The following is a 22,855-nucleotide window of genomic DNA, read 5'->3' on the forward strand; positions in this document are numbered from 1 at the left end:
AATCAATCTGTACATTTAAAATATAAAATGCAATAGGCAGGAACAAGATTTTTTTTTCTCTTTCAAAATGATAAATAAGCATTATTTAAAACCTCCTCACCTTAACTCAGTTTTCCATATGGTTTCACTCATGCGTGGGTTTTCCTCCTTATTAAAAAAAAATATTATAATGTCACTGGCTATGGGCCCAATCCTCCAGGCCTTGGTCCCACAGGCTAAGGCCATTTTTCTCTTCTCTACTGTCATGGGGAGCTGCCTAACAGCCCCATCTTAGATGCATTTGCCCAGATAAGTAACTTCGCTTTTGAATCTAGCCCTTGTGAATTCAGTAGTATTTATCAGAGGAATTGAATTACTCTTGTAGAAAAATATTTTTAGGAATAGATCTTAAAAATGTTACTGGAAACACAAAGAAACATCCAAAGAAAGATGCAAGGAGAGGATTGCTCCCTAGTTCTTTTTGAACAGAATTATTTCAGTTGCTAATTATTATGCAGGGCTCTTAATTTTCTCTCAGCATATTGCAGTGAATACTCAGTTTCTTGCCTTTAACATGTAGCTCTGCCTGTTTCTCTCCAACACTGGTAAATGTGTGGTTGCAGCAAAATTGATAGGATTAAAGTGAAATCTGCATATAAGTATTTTGCTGAAATGGAAATTGGCTGCTCAGTGTCTTCCAGGATTGAATATTGAGTGAGAGCAAAATTAAATTCACAGAAAACAAGATATATACAGTCAGATGTGGTTTTTAAATTAATTCCGTCTCTGTAAAATCACTCACTATTTTTCCTCTCCAGAAATCAGTATTCTAACATATGCTGCCAGAAAAATACAACAAATATTAGCTACATAATTCTATTGGAGGTATTTCTAAGTTAGATATCAACAAGCTGTTTGTGCATGATTTATATTGACTGACAGTACTTGGCAGTACTAATAATAATAATAACAACAAATAGCTGTAAGCAATAAGATGACCTAGCAAGGTTTTTTTGCTTCCTAGTTACTATTTGATTGCTTCATCAAGTCATCAAGTGGTATTTTGTTATTAACATTTGTCTAATATTAAGAGATAGTAAATATTTACTGATGATTTGATTGAGAATCTTTCAAAAATCACATTAAATTTATTAGGTAGGAGCATTATATAAAATTCTCCAAACATCTAAATAATTAATGAGCCTTTGTCTCTCTGCAAAGGGTGCTTTGACACCTTCATCACTTCAGTAATCTCCCAGTTCTTGTGGATACCTTTGATGGCTTTACCTCCCACTTGTAATTCTTTAAAAAGAAATCAGACAAAACAGTTTGAATAGTAAAATCCCTTATGAGAAGGGAGGAAGTAATGATAGATAGTCTTAAAGTACAGTTGTCAGTATTTTGGGTCATTTTAAAGCTATGGAACATATGCAATTCCTGCCAAATTTCCACTGTATTTCTTTTGAATAAATTCATTAAAAAAAAAAAAATAAAAAAAAGCAAGCTTACATTTTTAAGTGGGTGTTTACGAACACTCAGGAAGATTTTGTGATATAGAAAAAAGCAACAGAGAGTGCAGAAAATAGAGTTGCTTAATACTGACTTACCTTGTAGCCAGTCAGCGTGCGAGATCTTCTGGCCGAATACATTGTTTTTATTAGTGTCAAGTACTTGATTTAAAGGGAGACCTCGTCACCTTGCCGAGAGATATTTCTCCTGGAGTATATGCACATATCTATTTATCTATTGAGTGTGAGTGTGTATATACACACACCTAGCAGTAGGCCTGGTTAGTGTCGGCCTGACTGAGAGAGGATGTTAGTAATTACTATTTCTCTAAACACTACTTTAGCATAGTTTAGTGGATCAGCTGGCTGCTGCTGCCAGAATACCCGTGCTGCCTACTGCAAGTGGCTGCAAAGCCAAAAGGCACAACAGGACATTTCCATCTCCATGGAACTCAGACTTTTTGCTGTTGATTCACGAGAATGGGATGGTGCTTGGCTATCTTCCAGGGTGTCCGTGGGCAGTGAGGAGTATCTTTGGGCAGTGTTGCGTGAGAAAGTCTGGGACTGGTGCAGGACACAGGCTGATTGCTGGGCTGGTGTGTCCCAGATGGGAGAGACTGTGGAAGCAGAGCCTTACCCACACTGCTGATGCCCACTGAGCCAGAGCAGTTGGCCACAGAGGAGAAATTAAGCTTTGGCTGATGCTGAAAACAGCAGGGACAGCAGTTCTGTAGCAGCTGGAACTTTCCCCACACCTGCACAGGGATGCTTTTGCAATGGACTCTCTCTGGTTCCCCATTCCTTCCTCACAAATGCGCTTTCCAAGGGTCACACTGAAACAGCAGATGTGAGCTGAGAGCTGTTAATCTAGCAACTGATGCTGTAAACTCTTACACAATTGTTTTTCCCTTTTGCAGGCAACATTTCTACTGTTTTACAAACAGACCAAGTGAAGTTCTCTTGCACTGACACTAAGACAAAAACCAGCCTGTGTGCATTAGCAGTAGAATGAGTCCATATTAAGAAGAGCTTCTGGTCTTACATTTTATGAGCCCAGTAAATCAAGAGCATTAAGGAAAAATATGACATTGCTGTTTCATGCAGTGTCTGCAACACAGAAATTTTCTCATGCAACAACAACTGAGAAAAAAAAAAGGCAGATCTTCCCCTCACATGTATTATTTTATGATTAGGTCACTTTTGAACCTCTCTTAGCTCTGAAGAGTTCCTTGAAACAGCAAGTCTGTGGTTTTTGTTTTGTTTTGGATTTTGTGGGGTTTTTGGGGTTTTTTAAACATTTTTGTGGTCTCTATACTACCTTTCCCATGAAAAGGTACAGCTTGCCTGGTGATGTGTTGCACAACATTCTCCTTTCACATGTTCTCTATGTGTGTTGATTTTCTAGCTCTTGAAACTCTTCTTTACATGCTTGAGAGGCTTCCATAGTATATCACCAGCTGGAATGTTATTAATGTTTAATTTTTACCCTGAAGTATTCTTACATCAAATCATTAATCTCTATTGTTCAGTTTTGACTACAGTATTATTAAACAGTCTATTAAGTAAAAAAGAAACCTAGGGAATGTATAAAAAAGCACAGTATTATTCTGGTGACAGCTTCCTGGTGGTCCATCATATATAAAACCAGCTATTAGGAATATGTTTCAAACTGGCACCTTAACACATATTTCATAGTTGTTAAATTTAATACTATAAATAGTTACTGACTGTATTTGGACAGTTTTAAAAAAGTGAAAATGCAATATATCACCCTTTAAAAAATATTCATGGAACATCCTCAACTACCACAACAAGGAGACAACCTTCATTTTCTGTCAATAGTATCTACAGCAATTAGCTCTGATATTGAGCAAAATTAGAACTTGATCCTTCAAGCATTTATGCACATGAGTAGTCCCACAGGGACCAATCAATATCCCCTGTAGTCACAGAAATATTCACATGCATATGGTCAACCATAAGTATATGTTTTTTTCAGGAATGGGGTGTTTTTTTCTAACAGTGAGCCATTTTTAGGGTTCAGTCCTGCTTTCTCTAAATTTTGGTAAAACAACCCATGTTAGTCAGTGTAAGCTTTTGGGCAAATGCAAAATAAATTCTGAAAACAGTAAACATATTTTTCCTTTTAGTGCATTGACTGCTTTTAATATTAAACCCTATACTTGACATGAATAACCACCCAGCAGGGTGATACAGAATACAGGATTACTCAGGCATATAGTGATTTTTCTGCAGCCTACATGGTTCTTTCAGCATTGACATGCACTCTGCATACTTTCAGTTTTCTTAAAAGTGAACTCAATGCCTTGGTTGGGTACAGAGTATTCTTGCACTGACAAGAGCCAGTGAAATGCAGTGTGCTTTAGAGCTGACATTTCTAAGATGTAATGCAATTGGTACTATTTATTGAATGACTTCCACCAAAGGTAGAAGAAAGATAAAGCTGCTGCTTTCAATTATGCAATCAAGAATGCAAAAAAGCAAAGCTGTAGATCTGGTATGGAAATCATTATACTTGATAAACTGTGTCAAACAACAATAGTGTTTGTGCTAATCATGTTTTAGAAGGTTGCTATTGTAGTTGATTTTGCTACAAAATAGAAAACAACGGATTATAAAGTCTGCTGACCCATTCCAAACCATCCTGCTTAATCAACTCAGTTCTAAATCATTGTTGGCTTGGACAGTAATCCAATATGCTAGTTCAACCAGATTCTCTGCCATCACTATTTGAGAAATCAATATTGAAGCTAAATCAGACTCCTGCTAAGAATTCTTCAGTAATGACAACCTGATATCCACCCTGCTATCAAACATTGTGGCTTGTTTTAAATTGATCTGTTGCATTTCCAGCTATAAAGATCAAAGCTACAGCTTTTGGGCCCAAGGACTTTTAAGAGACTCCATCTTCTTAGATGTTTCATCTCTCTGTGGCAGGTAGGGGCTGAGACCTCCCAGCTCTGGATGCTGTTGAGAACAGAGCACTCTGAAAATATGTTTCAGTCACGGAAGAAACTCTGAGATCCCTTTCTCTGTAGCAAATGGAGAGGGCTGCCCCTTCCTGGTTTCCTGAAGAAATAATGGCAGTTGTTTTTCCAAACCACCACATCAGCTGAGTTGTCTCCCCTCCCTCCTTCCCCTGGGAGACTATTTTCCCTGGCTCTGCCCTCCTCCAGTGGGGATCCCCAACCCTGCCTTCTTACCCAAAAGGGATCCCCATCCTGCCAGCCTGCCCTTCCCAGCCCCACACAGGTCAGCCTGTGCCAGCACCAGCTCCAGAGCAGCACACAGTGCCACCTCCCCTTGCCCTCACAAGGACAGGCAGCATGGGTACAAATACCATGAATAGCCAGTGTGGTGGGTGCTCCAAATCCCTTGCAAATGTCACCAATAATCTCTAAATCAGGACAGTGTAGAGAGCAGCCTGACTACACAGGCAGCAAGGAACAAACGTGTTTAAATATCAGTAGGAAATCTGCTGTATTGCTGCTCATGAAAACAACAGCTAGTGAATTAATCAACATGAATCTGCTACTAAGCAAGAAGAAGGAATCATACAATCTTCATAAATTACTAGAAAAGGTTTCTCTCTCTCATTACTTCTCCTTGAACGAGTGGTTGAGACAGAATGAAACTGTCTGTTCTCCTAATTAGATCCTACAATCTTATAAAAGATTGAGAGAAAGCCATGTGTATCAAATAAAACCATGCATTTTTCTCCAGTACAGATAACCACCAAACTGGTTATACCTTTGTAAAATCATTAAAAACATTCATACAATATTAAGCCTAGAAGATATTAATTATTCAAGGTCCCAGAATATCACACATTTTCACTTTGCTATTTCAGAAAAAAAAAAGAAAAGTATCTCAATACAATGACTTTAACTCACATTCTTATTTTCCAGAAGCTTTTGTTTTGTTTTGGTTTTTTCCATGACCATTTTCTATAAACAGATATATTATAAGTAACATACTTACACTTCAGGAATGTCTTCATTTTTATCCTGGCATTCACATCTGTCCCTGTTTAATGCTCTGCTGGTGGTCTGGCTCCATGGTATGCCCACTGCAATGTTCATCTTAAACAATATTTACATTGATTAGGGACCCCAGTGCACTAGAGGCACTTACTAGAAAATGAACACAATACCCTGGGATAACAGCGAACATCTAACTCTTTTATTTTTGAACTTTTTTTGAATGTATTGTTTAAGTGTATAAACAGTGTCAAAATGGAGAGGTGGTTGAGAAGGACACTGTGTGAATGTATAATATAAAACTCTGTGTGCAAAATGTGCACTTGATAAACATGTAAGGAATGGACACAGTGGTGTGTTTTTATTCAAGTTATAGTAGTATCTATTGCAAATCTGAACACTTTCTTCTATGTGTATGTCCAGTAAAAGTCTTTCCTGACACTAAAATCTTATAAGGTTAGTAACATAAAATGGAGTAGGAAAGCATATTTGTGAAAAACAAAACAAGCAAACCTATAGTAGGATTCAGTATTTTTCCTTACATCACGTAACATGTTAGTTAAAACCAAAATTGAAACCTGCATTTTGCTCTGGATGTGAAGAGTACCATAGGGGTATAAAGGTCTTTTCAGATTGAGGGCCTGAGCTGCTAAATCTGGAAATATTCCAGCTGAGTGGTACTATGGAAAGCCATGACAAAGCTCTTGTGAAAGCAGGCTAAAAAAATCCAAGGACAGCTTGGGCAAATTGCTTGAAGCAGTTTTAGCATGGGACCCCAGAGCTCCAATTGGGATGGTATTCATCTGGTCACTGAAGAATAGGGAGCACAGACATAGTGAGGAGAAACTGCACAGAATAAGAGAACGCTTGAACAGCTGCTATTTTTGGTCTCCCAAAAATCTAGTGTTTTCATATCTGCCAACAGAAGCATTTAAACTTTACTGTGTGGAAGCCCTGTTTGGGTGTTCAGAAGCACTTGCAGCACAAGCAGAGTAACAATCTGCAGGGAGTCAGCCAGAAGGGAGGACAAATAAGAGTGTGGTGTGAAGCTCAGCATTGGTCAGTGGGGCTTTTCTCCTCTACCATCAGCATCTCCTGTCTCCAGTTGCATCCTGCAAGGAGAGAGCAAACTGGAGGAGAGAATGACAAGGATCATTTATGTCTTCTTCATGGTCCATGTCACTGAGGGGATTCATGCTTATTCTGAACAGGCCAGTCCTGAGAGCAGCCACCTCTCTGGGACCTCACAGGCAAGAACAGTGTGTGATCTGAGAGGAAAGGCTGAAGGCATGAAGTCTGAGCCCCTTGCTTGCACCCAAGCTCAAGGAGAGCATGTGTCCTCAGTGTGCCATGTCACAGGTGTCAAAGAGCTCCCACTCTAAATGGACATAAATGTCCACTTTAAAATGGACATAAAGTAAGGAGGAGCTCATTGATCAGAGCAATCAGGAAATCATATATGAGACATGCTGCTGATATCTAAAAGCATTAGCAAAGTCTGTCTTTTTCCTCTGGCTCAGAACAGCAGTTTCTCTCTGTCTGTGAAAAGTTGCTGGTGCAGTTGATGTGCAACAGAATTTTACTCCCATTAAGAGAAACATTCTCTTTCCAGCTCTCTCCTTGGTTTAGAAAGGGCTTGAGGTGTCCAGAAAAGCTGTTGCGAAAATTCTTAGCTGAGAATCATGATAGTAGGAAACACAAAGTACTTTTTTATGACAGTTTACAAATTTGCATTTCTGCGTACAGACTATGTGCATATGAGCTTATACCTGTTAAATCAACACAAAAGCTGATCAACATATAACTGTCTTAGCAAAACTCTTGTGTTGATTTATTAGCTGAAGAGTAAAATGCCTTCTGCTGCTCTTTATTAAAACCTTGTTGATGATGATGCAGAAGGAGATAATCCATTTTCAGAAAAAGATGGGAAAACACTCCCTTTTGAATTAAATGGTGTTCTTGTATTTTTTTATCTCCGAATCCTGTACGTAGTACATGAATGATCTCAAAAAGTTGGGGATGGGAAAGACCAGTCACTAAATTCTGGGAAGCAAAAGAAAGTTTACATGTACAAAATGTCACTTTTCTGCAGCATATGAGTAAAAAAACATCTGTCTGAAAAATTGATTGATTCTGACATTTGTGAAGTAGGTATAAGCAAATAAAAAGTGATCACTCTAAATCTTGTTTTGCAACATGTGTAAAATAATGCAAGCTATATATTTATGATGCAACCCAAATTAAATATGGTTGTGTTCAATCTGTCTATGAAATGAGATCTACGGCTACTTTTTTATGTCACAGAAATTCCCTAGGACTGTTTTATGAACTCTTACTAGTTTATTTTTTAATATTAAAAGATGGAAAAAGGCCTCTTTCTGTTTCGCTGTTCTCTACCAGTGAGTCATGGGTCCCTTGCTGCTCCGAGAGGAAAGTTGTTTTAGTAATTCTGGAAATAAACCTACTGCTGAGTCAGCATCGCAACAGAAAATGACAAGTTTCAAATTAAGAAACACATCAGAAATAAGAAGTAATGGTGTATCTCTTAGCCTCCCCCATTAAAATTGGCTGGAGCTTCAGGAGCTGATTTAGCAAGTGCCATATGTACTGGACATGAGAAATGTATATTGGCAGGAGAAAAAATCAGGTTCATTTAACAGGAAAGAGGATAAAAGGTATCGAGGTGAAATGCAAGGTAGTGATGGTAGCAACCCTAAATATTTTACTCGCCATGGCACTCAACCCTAAAATGCTTAAATCTAACACTTTTGCAAAGAGATTTTTGCTTTCAGTTTTCTCTGCAAGGGAGTTTCAAACTAGCAATTTTAATAACATTGCTAAGTCAGTGTATACTTACAGATAAACCACTGGGATTTTGCTACTCTGTTTATCTGGGATTCTAGATTTTACGGAGAAAATAATTGGAAACAAAACATTTCCCAGCAATCAGTCTACTCTTTCTGATTTGCTAAACATGTCCATATGTAGTTATTACTTGTATTTGGAAGATTGGTAGCAGTTTTAGAGGAAAAATATGCTACAACTGCAAATTCAGGTAGTCATTTGGCAGTCATAAGGGGAAGCGTTTGTCAATTTTATTTGGTAAAGGGAACTCAGTAATTTACTGCTACTAATACCTTAATATTGAGCAACAATTTATAATGGCATATTTTTAGTCTGTTAGAGTAATACAATCAGTTTTTCAAACATTACCCAAGACTTTGCTGTGGAGGAGAAAACTGCTGCATCCTTCCCCTCTGCACCTTTGGGTCTCAATCTGCCCTGTGGATTGTCGATTGTCCACGGCTCACCTCCATGGCATCAATCCTTTGTGTCCTCTGAAATCTCAAAGAACTTTTGCCAGTGACTTGTTTTGACAAGATTCAAAGGCTAGTGAAACAAATATGAATCTTAAGACTGATTTCAATTTAATCAGAATTTGAGTTAACTCATTAAAAAAAAAGCATTCTTTGATAGGCAGAATTTCATAAAATATAGCAGTTCTCTGATTATAATTTGTGTTTCAGCCCAGCAAGATGCTCCATATTTGCATGATGTCCCTCCTGACTGTGCAGAAGGTCTTCACTGGAATCTTTCACTGTCTTTATTTGTTTCTTTTCTGTCTCCAAATACTTTGCCAACAAGTGAACCTGGGGCCTACCGAAGTCTTCTACAAATACATAAATATTTCCCACTAGTAATAACATGGTACTAAATATTGCAATGACTTTACATTAAAAGTGTCACTGTGACTTAAGCTACAAAATTTTTGCCGTGAAGGAGAAACCATTAATACTAAATAATGTGCTGGCTAAATAATTTTACACAAAGAGTATTTAGAATTATAGCTTAAAAAACTTAATGTTAATATTCCCTGGGACTTGTTACTAGCAAGTGTCACTATGAAAGATAATGAAAAAACTTACTGTAAAACCTCTGAGTCCTTTTTCTTTTCTTTCCTTCTCTCTCACTGTAGCATGAATATGTGCTTAAAAGTCAGAGTTGTGCAGAAGAAAAATATTCCAAGACACTGAAAGCGCTTTTCCCTTTCTCTCAGCCCGAGGGAACACTGACTATTTCAATAATCGGTGCGAACTTTTTGGTTATGATTTCTGTTTCCTTTCTCTGTTTCTCCCTCCCTCTCAATTTTTTTCCACCATCGTCTGAGTGTTTTCTCAATAAAGGAAGTAGAAGAGCGGGATGACGGCATTTATTTAAAGAAAATGCAAAATGTGTATTAAAATGAGAGAGTTTAAAAAGAAAATATGAGGCAGGAATTACAGTTTTAAGAGAGGAGAGGAGATATGGCAAATACTACAGGAGAGCAAATTACAAATACTGCGCTTTTGCTCAGCATGAAAAGCAGGACCCATAGAGAACAAATTCCATGCATTTTACCTTCATCCCAGCTTCACTGGGGATCAGTGCTCCGACTGGAATAACTGTGAATGATCGTCACTATAATGGAATCCTGCAATTTACCAAAAGGAGCAGGAAAAATGGACTTTCGCTAGAACTTTCATACTTTTCACTCAACCTTCACTAGTCAGACATATGGACTATGTTAGCACTTTGGGTTACTGGCCTAAAGTCAACCTTGAAAATTAATTTCCCAGAAATACAGAAATTGCCATTTTTCACACCTTGGATAAAGAGGGCCAAAACAAGTAAAACTAAAAGTATTCAAATGCTAGTTTTGAATCAGTTGATTTCCTCTGAAATAGCTGCTACAGCAGGATGACAGAAATTTTTGTATACAGAGGCATGTGACCCATCGCAAACCTGGTTATAATTATGGATTTCAAAACAGTATCTAATAAGCCGAGACCCAGACAGCAGTGCACAGCAGTGGAATACGTCCAGTATTCATTAAAGATGTCCAATCTAGAAGTCCAGGGTTTAAAGACAGTTTTCAGACACAATTTTCCCACTTGTCTCAGGAATAAGGTAGAATAGCAAAAACAGAGGTAATAAAACGTGGTCAACCTCAATGACTTGGCGTGCATTCCTGGCAATAGCAAAATAGAGAGACCACAGCTTAGCTCTGAGAGTGAACTTGCAACACCCTGAATTTTGCATCCTTTTTTTTCCTGTGGCTGTTTTTGTTGGATCAAACAAATAATCCATTTGCCCGTATTTTCAAAGATGACACACCAAAACCTCATCTTCCATAAAAATATGCTTAAATGCACCAATGTCTCTGGGAAATAGCACATTTCTCTCTGGGAATTATTTTGATATGATACACCAATTATCACAAAAACTGCAAAGACATATTGATATCCAGGAAAGATGGAAGAAGAATTATGGTGTGGAAGGATAAAATCATGATCCTTTACTTGGCTTTTCTGTTACCAGTTTTGGGTCTGTATGAGAACACCACTGGCTAGGTTGCCTGCAGTGTCTGATCCTGTAAACCCTGGATTTAAAATCAGGCTCTTGGAGGTAAAAGGTGGAGCGCATTAGTGAGTAGACAGAGGAGACTTGTAAAATTCCATATCTGCTATTGCCACAAACGGGGAACAAGTCCCAGTGCCAGGGTGGGAAATATCCGGATTAACTATCCAGACTGTGGTTGCCAAAATGAGAACCCAAAGTGCAGTGGGTGAATACATACATGCATAATCATCCAGATGAGCTTTTACCTTTGGGTTTCACATTCGTAATAACTCGCCCAAATGTCAGTATAATTTACAGTAATAACGCCATGTGCATTTGCTATTATATAGTCTTTAAAAAAAAAGCATCTTGGACACATGGTAATGGTAAACATTACCTCCAAATGATGCTTATTCATAGGAAAAATCCCTTGTTTTAACAGACAGGCATTTTTTGATGAAGGGGTCTTTTGCAGATGTACCTCTCATTGGAAAATACCCCATTTGGTGCCTGTGAAAAAAAACAAGGCTAACTGTTTAGGGAACTGATGTCCCTCTATTACAATTCCATGCTGCAAAAAACGCTAAGGAGATTGTGACTTTAAAAGAACGAGTTTCATTGTTTGGCTTCAGCACAGTGCTAGAGGGATGCAGAGGGTAAAATCTCTGGATCATATACCAAAATAAACATTTCAAATCTAATATACACACACAGAGAATTGTTAAAGTGTAACATTCCCTAACCTAATATAAATTTTGGTACAACTTAATCTGTTAGAACAAAAAAAAATAATCACCACGCTTATAATATGTAATCTCTTAAATTGATTAGAAATGTTTCTCTGGACCGAGCGATTTCTGGCTTCTGAAGATGTGCAGCTAATCGATATCATTCTGAATCATGCCCAGAACCAGGACTGTGGGTCAATATCTACCAGTCCTGTGACACCACGGTCTATCTCTTATCCTTGAAGACCAGAGGCCTTTTGCAGTCCAGCATGGCACAGGATTGAGCTCAGAGGTCATGATGATGTGTAGGTGCTGAGAGAACCACTCAGCACCTCCAGGGGTCAGATTGCAATGCGCTGCAACCAGCACAGCAGGGTGCAACACAACAAAAATTAGATTGCCACCCAAAAAAAATAAAAAAGGAAAAGAAGAGGAAAAAAAGGTAGATGTGACACACTTTCACTGAAGTTTAGGCATGTCAAGGAGCTAAAGCCATTTGGGTCCTCACTAAGCTAGTTTAAGCAACTTGCTTAAATCTTGCTACCATGGAAATATCTTGAAATTTTCCCTCAAAAGGAGATCAGACTTTTAGCCAGGTTTCTGGAGCAAATCATGAAATCCTTTAAAGTAAATAGCTTTCCATTTCCCTCTGTTTCTCAACAGCTTCCTTCTTCTAGTGTTGGAATCCTGGGGACCCAGGGACGACTGGGGCTGTCTGCCTCCTGCTGCGTGCCTGTCCAGCCCTGCCCTGGCATGGTAAAGGTGCATGGGGATTTGCCAATTTGCTCGCTCTGACAAGATGAATATCTCTATTACAAATTCTCACAAGCAGCTAGAGATCTTTTTTTTGTTTGTTTGTTTGTTTGTTTCATGGGTTGTGAGGAAGCTTAAGGAAAGAAGAGAGAGATAGAGAGAGAAGTGAAGGCAGCTCAATGCTTGCTCACATCAGGTAGGGCTTTGTTGCTGAAATGAATCCCAATTTTAAAGCACATAGTTTGTATTTTAAGAACTAGTGATGTTTTCCTCAAACTGAAAGAGAAACTCCTGAGTGTCTTCCAGAAAATTTGTTTTTGCTGTCCCTTACCCATAATCTGAGCTGATTTTCATCAGAGGTAGCAGCAGCCTGTCCTTTCTATTCTTCCTGTTCCTCTGGCATCTGTTTCTCTCCCCCACTGCTGATACACAAGACTGAACTAGTGCATGAGAAAGCAGGGTGTTTGCTTTCAAACAGGAAGAAAAAAGGACAGAGTCCATCTGGGGTACGAATTTAACCAAGGGTTCCTTGTATGACTAAGTGTGACTACGTACCATCCTAATTTCCCCTTGAAAATATGACACGGACTGAGGCTGTTGAATACATTCATGCTTGAAATGAATTTAAGCAACGCTGTGCTAAAGGGCAAGGAGTGCTTCATTTCAGAGGGAGGTCAGACTCTACTGCTATACCAAGATGTCACAAGAAATGACTGAAAATAACAGCCAGGAGTGGATTCCTCATTTGCTGTGGACCAATTAAGTGGGGCTCAGCATGGCTTAGGTCATGTATAGATGGTGGTGAATGTAAACGCAGCCAGGCTCTCACATCCCCCTCCTCAGGAGGCTGAGGAGATGGGCAGACCCTTCCAGCTGTGCTGTGCATATGCCTCCCTTCACCCTTCCTGCTGCAGATTGATGCTTCCAGTGAGCCCTGGTACGAGGATGGATGGCATCCAGAATGACTCATAACAAAGAGCATATGGCAGGACTAGATGTAGCAATCTAACATCTGTTGCGCTGTTCATTATTAACATTTCTCACTTCTCTTGGAGCTAGTAACCAAAACCAATAAATATTGTCTTCACAAATCCTACCTGAGGAAATCCCACATCCTCTTGGCTTTTTCACCACTAATTGTGTTCAGTGCAAAAGATGAGAATTCTTTTATTCTTTAGGCATTTTAAACAATCCAAAATTCTCTCTCTCAGAGATTGTTGAACAAGCTACAATGAACAATAACTTGTCTTTAAGTTTATTTATGTCCTAAAGGTTTAAATAACTCCTGTTCCACACCCCAAGAGCTGAAGTTTTGTTGTTGCTGCACTAAGGTGAAGGGGATGAGTTTAAAATAAACAGGATGAAAAAGCATCTTCCAAAAGAGTAGATACAGGATCAGCTCATGATATAGTCTGCCTTACAGTGTGGTAACAGCAACTGTACCTAACAAAGCAACTGCTAATGAAAGAAGTAAGAAGCATTAGCACTATTTAATTATTTTTTCTCAGATAATTTTTTTCTGAGAGAAGTGGGACCACAAGTGCAGACATGTAAAAATGGAAAATCAGCTGATGAAGCAACATGTCCACTTCGCAAAAGATTCAGTGAGTGAGGATATGAAATATAGTGGGCAGCCCCTTGCAAGGAGAGATTAAACCATGTATCAAAACTAACACTTTGACCATAAAAAGGTATCCAAAGAACAGCGCTGTGACTGGATGATCTAAGTTACTCCCTTTCAGCCGAGAGATGGAAATAGTTGCCAACAAAAATGTTAGGATTTGACAAGACTTGGCAAATTGCTGGGATATAAAATCATGTTTTGTGAGTTATAAGGCCTTCCAGGAGATGTGACAAATCCTGAAAAAGGGTGGAAAAGCATGCACAGCCCACAGAAACTTACTCCCTTTTCATGGACCTGCCAAAAGAAAGGAAATATGAAAAAAAGTGCGCAAGAGACTTGCCAGTGCCAGACTTACCATTTCATTTAATAAGCACACTTCATAAAATGTTGAAAAAATTATTGTAATAAAGAGTATGCATATTATTATAAACAGTGACTAGTTCAGAAAGCAAAAGCGTTAAATTTTTGCCCTGGGGACAGAGAAGCTATTGATATTGGGATCAAATGTCCTAACCCAAAGAGTCACACCTAAAAAAGAATTAGAATCCCATTAGTGGTTCTCTCTATTATATATAATTTTCCTTCTTCCTTATCCCTTAAAAACTGATTATTGTTGATATTCCAAATGTTAATGGTAATGGTAGGAGCCATTGACAGCCATTGTCCCAGCTCCTTCCAAAGTGAATGAAAGCTAGAGGTGTGCATGGCAGACCTGGAGGAGGAGCAAGAAAATTGCTTTCAGTTGTTTGAGGTATTGGATGCTGTCCTTCATCTGATGGGTCAGCATTCATAACAGGCAGAGGTGGAAAGCAGGAATCAAATCTGTGCAGAGCATGAGTGTGACCAAGGAGAGAAAGCAGCCCTTCATGGAGCCTGCAAGCCACCTAAAGGCTTAAAACACAACAAATACATAGCAGCTCTCCCTGATCCCTTGTGCAGGTCATGCACTCGTGATTTAATAGGATTTCATCCCTGCTGGTGGCATCAGCAGCGAAATGGAGCAGCAAGCCAGGATAAGCCAAGAGCTAGACAAGCAGAAGAGAAAGATGACATTAGCACTGGGTGGACCCAGAAGCAGTGAGACAGCTCTAAGAAGGGGCTGAATATGAGACAAAACTTTTGTGGCTGAGATAGCTTAGCAGATTATGGGAAACCCTCGCAACAGAAACAGTGCCCAAGATCCTCACTTGGGAAATTTAAGCCTGAAAGCAAGTTACTCAGAGCAATTCTGTCATGGCAAGATGCTGTAGTGGATGTGGGATTGGTTTAGTACCATTTCAAGTAGCTTCCACCATGCTATGCAAAATTTCTTTGGGGCTCAAAGGCAGAGGAATGTGTCTTAAATGATAAACAAATGTAATGGAACACTTCAAAACTGATCAAGTACAATATCTATTAAAAGAGATTCTACATTTTGAAAGACCTTAAGTAAAATGGAACTAATTGGTAAAAACGTTTTCCTTCCTTTGCTTTTTAAAAATGTGTCTCCTTTAATTTCCTGAGATTTAAAATATAAGGTTGCTCATAATTAAGCATTCTAACATACAAAGTGATGGAATTTATTTCAAAATATTGTCCTCTGTGTCTGCCTCATGGGATACACATCCGGTTTTCCAGACAGTAACAGGATGTAGCAGTTGTGCCATTAAGATTGGATTAATGGATTTAATTATATGAACGACTATACTAATTTTCCATTTTGATATGCATCATCTCCCTAGTCTCTGATAACAGAGCCCTTCCATAATATTATCTGGAGCACAGTGATATCAGAATGATCCCTCAAGCACAAATTTAAATTGGACACTGCAACACAGCCAATGCACAGCTTAGCATATCCCTTGCTCCTCACACTGCCTTCCCAAAGCTCTTCACATCTCAGGAGGACACATGAGAATGGCTTGGACCAAAATACCCACATACCCCCAGATCTTTTCAACCTCTTCTCACTTTATCACTCCAGAGCTGGATCCAAAAAAATGATGCAACCGTCTGTAAAACAAGTTTTCAAAATCCTTAACAAATATATCAGATTCTCTTCTGTTTGCCAGGACTGTACTTCCTATACTGAATGCATTTGGTTCCCTATTTGCACTCTAAAAACTAAATACAGACCTCAGCTCTCAGCTCAGGTTGAATACAATTCAATTGTATTGAATAGTTGCCCTTCCATGCTCTCCTCTCTTTTCCCCCAAGTGGAATACATATTTAAATATATGTAAGTATTTATGTCTGTACAGTAAATATACACTTGTATACACACACTGAGGCAGAGAGAGAAAAATCTTGAAAATTACCTAATTGCTTATGTAAGTGTGGATTTAGTGGCCTGAATTTTCATCTGAGAGTATTTTCCTTGTCTAATTTTCAGCACAATCTGGCATGCTATAGTTTTACAGAACTCAAAATAGTTGCTCAAGATGTGATTACCTTCTAGAAAATAAACAGAAAAATGTAGTCTCACCACTTGCTACTCTAACATCTTCATTTATACCTGACTGCACTACATTTCTGAGCAAGACATAATTTTTCTTGAAGAATGTGCTTTTACATGCCCAAATATGCATCAACATTCCCTTGTACAATCACATATACACATTTCACAGGAATATCTGACCCAGGTTTGAGCTCCAGAGTAATTGTCTTCTGGCATTAATTTGTTTTTCAGTCAATAATAAATAAAACACAAATTGTGACTGATGTCACCAGAGTTGAAAAGTTTCAGCCCTTCAATTGAGATGTCAGGTCTCTGAGAGAGTCATGCTCCAAGCTTGCTGCCAGTCATCTCCTCACCAGTGAATTTCTACATCCTTCTTTTGACATGTTCAACTCACAGAACAAATTATAGAATATGCTAAGGTAATGAACATGTGGTATATAATATGTTTTAATATATGAAGGCTTAGCAATTTGAGAACTAGCACTTAGCCTTATTTTGGCTACTTCTGTTTCTTACTATACTCTCTCAAGGGTTTTAAATAATGTCTGCATGAACTGCAGAAGAATCTGATTTCTCTCTCTCTCTCTCTCTCTCTAAAATCATATCCTGTCGAGGAGCAGGCAGGAAATGTCCTAGAGGAAAAAATAAAGCACATATTTTTAATCTTAACCCAGTAAAATTCAGTACACAGCAACATGATTCTTGTACTGTTCTCAAAATTGCAGTTTTCTCATTACATACAAAGCAAAAATAAAACAATCTTGTGAAGTTCTTCTCAGAACCAGAGTTGGAATGAACACGTGCCATTATTCTTTCAAAGCATAATGCATTTTTTTTTGTTGAGATAGGCTCAAAGAATAAAATAAATTGCAAATCATTGAGTTACTTCTTCTCTCAGCTTAGACAATTTAGTTTCCAAGCAATAATTAAAGTCAATAAGGACAATCTGATAATTTTGATTCAGACCTGAACTCCAATATTGCATGTTCTGATGAGCCTCCCTTATCACAGAATTAGCCTTTTCCTGAAAGCAGAAAGATATTTTTGTTTTTAAAGCTATGAAACTGCTGGAACAAAGCAGCAGAAACATCCCACTGTTGTGTGGAAGGAGCTGTACCAATGAGTACATGAAATACTGGCTACGAATTGTCCAACATAGATTTTAGACAGGTAATGGACTGCTGATAGGCACTGAAGTGCTGCTTGCAGAACTTTAAAGGAAATTTATCATTTGGTATCATGCAAAAGGAGCAGTTTGAGTAAGTTTCCTAGATAACCCACCTCAGCACTGGATTGCATCACCTCTTTTGCTCTTTGTTCCACCTGTGGTGAAGAAGAGGAAGGGAAGGAGCAGGATAACAGGAGGAAAAAGACATCTCTTTTTAGTGCCATGTAAACTTTTCTTTCAGAATCACAGAAAATACTTAAACCCATGCTTGGTTTTTACCTTCTATACAGCTCAAGTATGAAGTTTGGTGAGCTCAAGGAAACATCTGAATAAGTTTTCTTTAACCTTTCCTGTGATGAATGTAACATTTCAGGTTCTTGTTCTCAACTTAGCACCCAGCCTTTCTAAATAAATAGGATGTTGCCTGTGTCTGGCTTGGGCATAAATAGCTAAAACTAAGTGATATTAGACTAGTCCTCATAGGCAGCACTCATCTTCTTTCAGTTTCAAATAGTGTCAGAGAAGATCATTGTGCTCAAACTGCAAGCAGAAATAGTTCTGAGAGAAAGACCTGTTTAATGGAGGGCTCTGCCTGCAAAACAACTCCCATCATGATTTCCAAAATTCTAGTTCTACTGATCCAAAGTAAAGCTACTCTACTGCACCATCTAGTGACAATGAGACTTGCACTTCAGACAATTGATTTAATTAAAATATTACCCCTTTCCTGCAGTCTTACCTTTCATTAGTTACAGGGTTAAATCCCAGTGCCTTTGAAGCCACAGGAGACTTCCTGTTATCTTCAGTGGACTGAGGATGGTATTAGTGCTCCTAAAACACTTCCAGTAATGCTGAAGGAACAAAAAATTCTCCTAATCCCAGTCTTTCTGTCCATAGTACCACCATTCTGTGCAGAAATGATGCTGAAGCACAAAGCCCTGATGGAAATACAAACCTTCCCGAAAGTGTGGTTGCTCGAATCTCGGGTTTTGCCTTGGGAGATTCCAAGGCTCATTAACTGCAGTTCATTTTACCCTGGCCATTGTATTAGAGGTGATACAAGTTTTGCACTAGGAAGCCTGTTTCTTTTATTGAACTCTCTTTACCATCAAACTGAGACACGCAAAATCCTCTCTCTTGGATGGAGGTCTGCGTATTTGTAACTTTGAGACTGAGCTTTCTCAGAACATGCAGTACCCCTAGTTATAGATAATAGCTTTTTTGAAACTTAGCATTTGGCTTAGTTCAATGGAAAGTCCTTGAATTTATATGGGATTTCTTTTTGCCTGTGAAAGTTATTCCACAGACAGCTGGATTCTCTAGCTTTCTCTGGACATCACATCAGGGTAGCTTTGATGACAGGGCCATTGGATAAACAGCTAACTCTGTACACTTTATATGTCCAATATAAGCACATTTAATTCATTTATTTCACTCCTGATTTTGCTCAGCTTATTGATTAAAATAAGCTCATCATAAACACATAATTTTTAATATAATTGGTTCTACAGGTTTCCCCAAGCACGTAGAAGAGGTGATTTGCTAAATGGCTGTTTGATGGCTTGCCTAGCACTACGAGTGACATATGCTGGGGATTGGCTAGGTGGCACTGGTGCATACTTATGTGGCACCACACAGATGTGACTGCTCATCATGGGATATTTGTTGGTTGTGTTTACTGGGATGAAATTGTTCATCTGGAGCTTGATGGTGCTATTGCTCTGTACTAATTAGAGCACTGGTAAGGAAGAAGGTTGCTTATACTTAGTTCTCCTTTAATCTTTCACCTTGAGTTCCCTTGTTTGTAAGCTGGATGTTTGCTACAGGAGGAAAGAAATCAACTACTTCACATATTACAAGCCAGTGCTTCAGTGCTGATGGTTTCTATGTCTTTCATACATTTCTAAATATCCAACCCATTCTGCAAGTTTTGGCTCTGTATCATTTTTCCACACCTGAAGTACAACCAAGAGTAGACAGAGCAGCACTCTTGGCTCTGTGGTGTTTTACGCATCTCAAAAGGCAACAGTGAGTACCCAAAAGTTTCCCCCCCTTTTTTTTCCCCTAGGAATAGCAGGAATTCTACTATAGTGATATCTAAAAGACATTTGTTCTCTGCAACTCAGACCTCTTCCATAATATGAAGGAACAGATTTCTCCAAGTCAGAGACAGTGAATCTACCAGCTAAAACTTTATTGTCCCATGGTAGGAGCTTGTCCTGATATTTTAAGGGACTGATTAGAACAGTTGGCACTAATTTCATGTGTCTATCAGGGCCAGGGAAGAGATGAAGATGTGTATGACATCATAGGCAAAGGTATTACCTATGCTGAGTGTCTCTCCCTCTCTCATTCTCTGCTGTATCTGTGACCCACAGAAAGGGATTGCCTTTGTATGCAAGAGTATGGAATGTCCTGGACTTTGTCCTGACTGTGACCTCTGGGAACTAGAGGAACACACATGAATATATAATAATAATAATGTCAAAATTCATATTCAGCAAATGGAGAAAAGAGTTAAAGGAAAGCCTACATTGCTGCTGCATGCAGAACTAACTGCATGGAAAACTACATTCGAGAAGAATCCTTAGATAGGCCTGCAGAATAATTCACTTTCTACTCCTCAAAATAGCACTTTCACTGTTCCCATACACCAGAACTAAAGTGAATTTTAAGGAGGTTGGAATTACAGTTCCGTAGGATATACCCCAAGAAGAATGGAGTGATTTTACATTAAGAATATGACTGAGTGGGAGATGGAGGAAGAAACAGGTTCAGCTGCCAGCTTCCTGCTGCCAGAAGGAAGCACAGCTGCCTGGTCCACTGAGCCACAGTACTTGGGTAAGAGCATTTTAGAAATTCGACACCCACTGACACTGTAGCTATTGCACACTCAGTCTCAGTGGCTGCCATCCGTGTGGCACCCTGGAGTTCCCTCTCACTCCCTGACTTGGAGCCAAATTCTGAGCTGTGCTCCGAGGACTCTTGGGAAGTGATGACCCTATGGTACATGATAAGAGAGAGCAGGAAATTCCTCAAAGAAAATAACTTGACAACAGCACAATTTGATCTCAAAATGAGCAGAAAAATGCTATTAAAACAGCAGCAAAGTAATTATTTGCATATTCTCATATCTGCACTGGTCTAATACTCTGGGGTGCAGCCTTACATGGTGCACCCACACAGCTATACACATTTCCATGCTCCCAGGTCTGTATTTTTAACATTATAAAATCCTTTCATATAGTTTTGCCAAAGGCAGTCTGACTACATGAAGCTGTTTTAAGGTCCTCAGCTGTACTGCTTCTGTCCTTGCATTTCTCTCTGGGTTTCTCCAGCAGTGATAATTTTTGAGATTGTTTACAATCTCCCTTCATACTTCCTTCTTTCAACATCTAGAGGTCAATTCTTGCCCCCAGCCCATGATGCCAATTTCAACTTCTGCTCCTTAGGTTTTGAATAAGCACCTCTGCTTTTTCCCAGGCTGTCTCTACAACTTGCAGGTGTCTGCCCATAAGTCTTTGCAGAGGTGCTTCTTCAAAACACCTTGACTGTAAACACTTCTGTAAAGCCACCTCCTCTTGTCAATGAGAGAGTTCATACAGGTAATATTATGAGACAAACTAACCCATCAAATAATGATTTATAAATGCCATAAAGGAGAAAATAAATTTAAATTATACTCCATGTAAATGCACTGTAACAGAGCTGAAATTTAATCAACAATGCCATTATCTGAGACACTACTCTTATAATTCTGCCAGTCCATATGCTGAATTATTAGGAAATAATGACATGTTGGTAGGCTGAAAAACTAGCTGGTATCTACTTTTCTTAAAAAGCATATGGCTAGCCTACTTCTGGTAACTTACAGTGAGAAACCAAGGTGATTTTTACAATATTGCATCTCATGAGATTCTCCTGGTAAAAACCTACAGTTTAAGCCTTTAATTGACTTTGTTATTTGATTAACATAAGTGCATCAGTCTGACTCATCAGGTCATGCAAATGAAGGAAAATAGGTCCAGTTTCTCTCTGCAACATGGAGAAACATTTCCTTCAACCAGAAGGGACCAAGAGTTACCAAAGAATTAATCTATAAAGGTAATAGTTATTTTCAAATGTTTATAGAAATACAAAGGTGGAGGACACACTACTTGTACATATGTGGGTTTTCAAGGGCCTAATTATGAAAATATTACATGCAGAGTAAAAGAATGACAAACACAACTGTTCATAACCACTGATCCTTCAGGTCCTGTGTAAAAGTTTCCAGAGTGCTAAACTTCTTGCAATCAAAGGGAACACATTTTTCGTGTTATGAACTTCTATTTTGTGATAGAAGATGATGTCATAAATCTGGAAAATCAGTCCAAGATTCATTGGTATTTGTAGCACCCATGGGAGAGACACCAACCCAGGATAAAAATTACTTACAATGTCTGCTGTGGTACATGGGCATGCCTGATACAAAAATAAATTTTGCCAAAGGATATACTAGAAGGACAAAATTTTCTTGCGGGAGCCTGTGATCATTAAAGGAAAGCATAAACCCAACCCAGAGCACGCTGCAGCGCTCACTCAGGCATGCAGATTGGCAGATGTGATCGCTTTATATTCTTTACTGGGACTTACCTCAAGAAGTGCCAAATTTGTTCTAAATTATGCAACAGTTGTGGAACCCCTGCAGGCATTATTACATGATAACTTTAGTTTTTGTGGACAACTGTTTCCAAGTCTTGTTTTCAACTAGTTCAAGAGCTGGACTGTTAGAAGTTAACACTTCCTCTGGACAATCCCCTTTGTAACTGTAGATGCTTCACACTGTGGTTTAGATGCAACATTCAGATGCATAAAAATGAAGCCTGAAAGAACGAACACTTCAATATTAAGTACAGTAAAAGCAATGTTTTGACATTAAAAAAATCCTTCTTCTGTCTAAGACACTGCATATGTATCGTGGATCAAAGTTAATTGTCTCAATGCTAAGATCATTGTCAACAAATCTCAATGTGCAGCACCTCAAAATGCTGCTGTAGATCTCTTGTGCTTTCCTCCTAACTGATAATTCACAGACTACATTGAAACAATTTGTTCTATGAAAACTCTAAATTGAACATAGAGAGGAATTCAAAGTGTCTAGTAGGGCTTCCTCTATGTTGCAAAGAATATACTCCTTCCTAATGTTGCCTCTGAGTGTTGTATTCTTTTGTTTTATGTTCTAACCAACTCATTTGCTGGTTAAAGTAAACCTGACACTTCAAGGCTTTTCTTC

This window comes from Lichenostomus cassidix, chromosome 3 (genome assembly GCF_008360975.1).
Source record: "Lichenostomus cassidix isolate B80296 chromosome 3, HeHo_3.0, whole genome shotgun sequence".
Classification (NCBI taxonomy): domain Eukaryota; kingdom Metazoa; phylum Chordata; class Aves; order Passeriformes; family Meliphagidae; genus Lichenostomus; species Lichenostomus cassidix.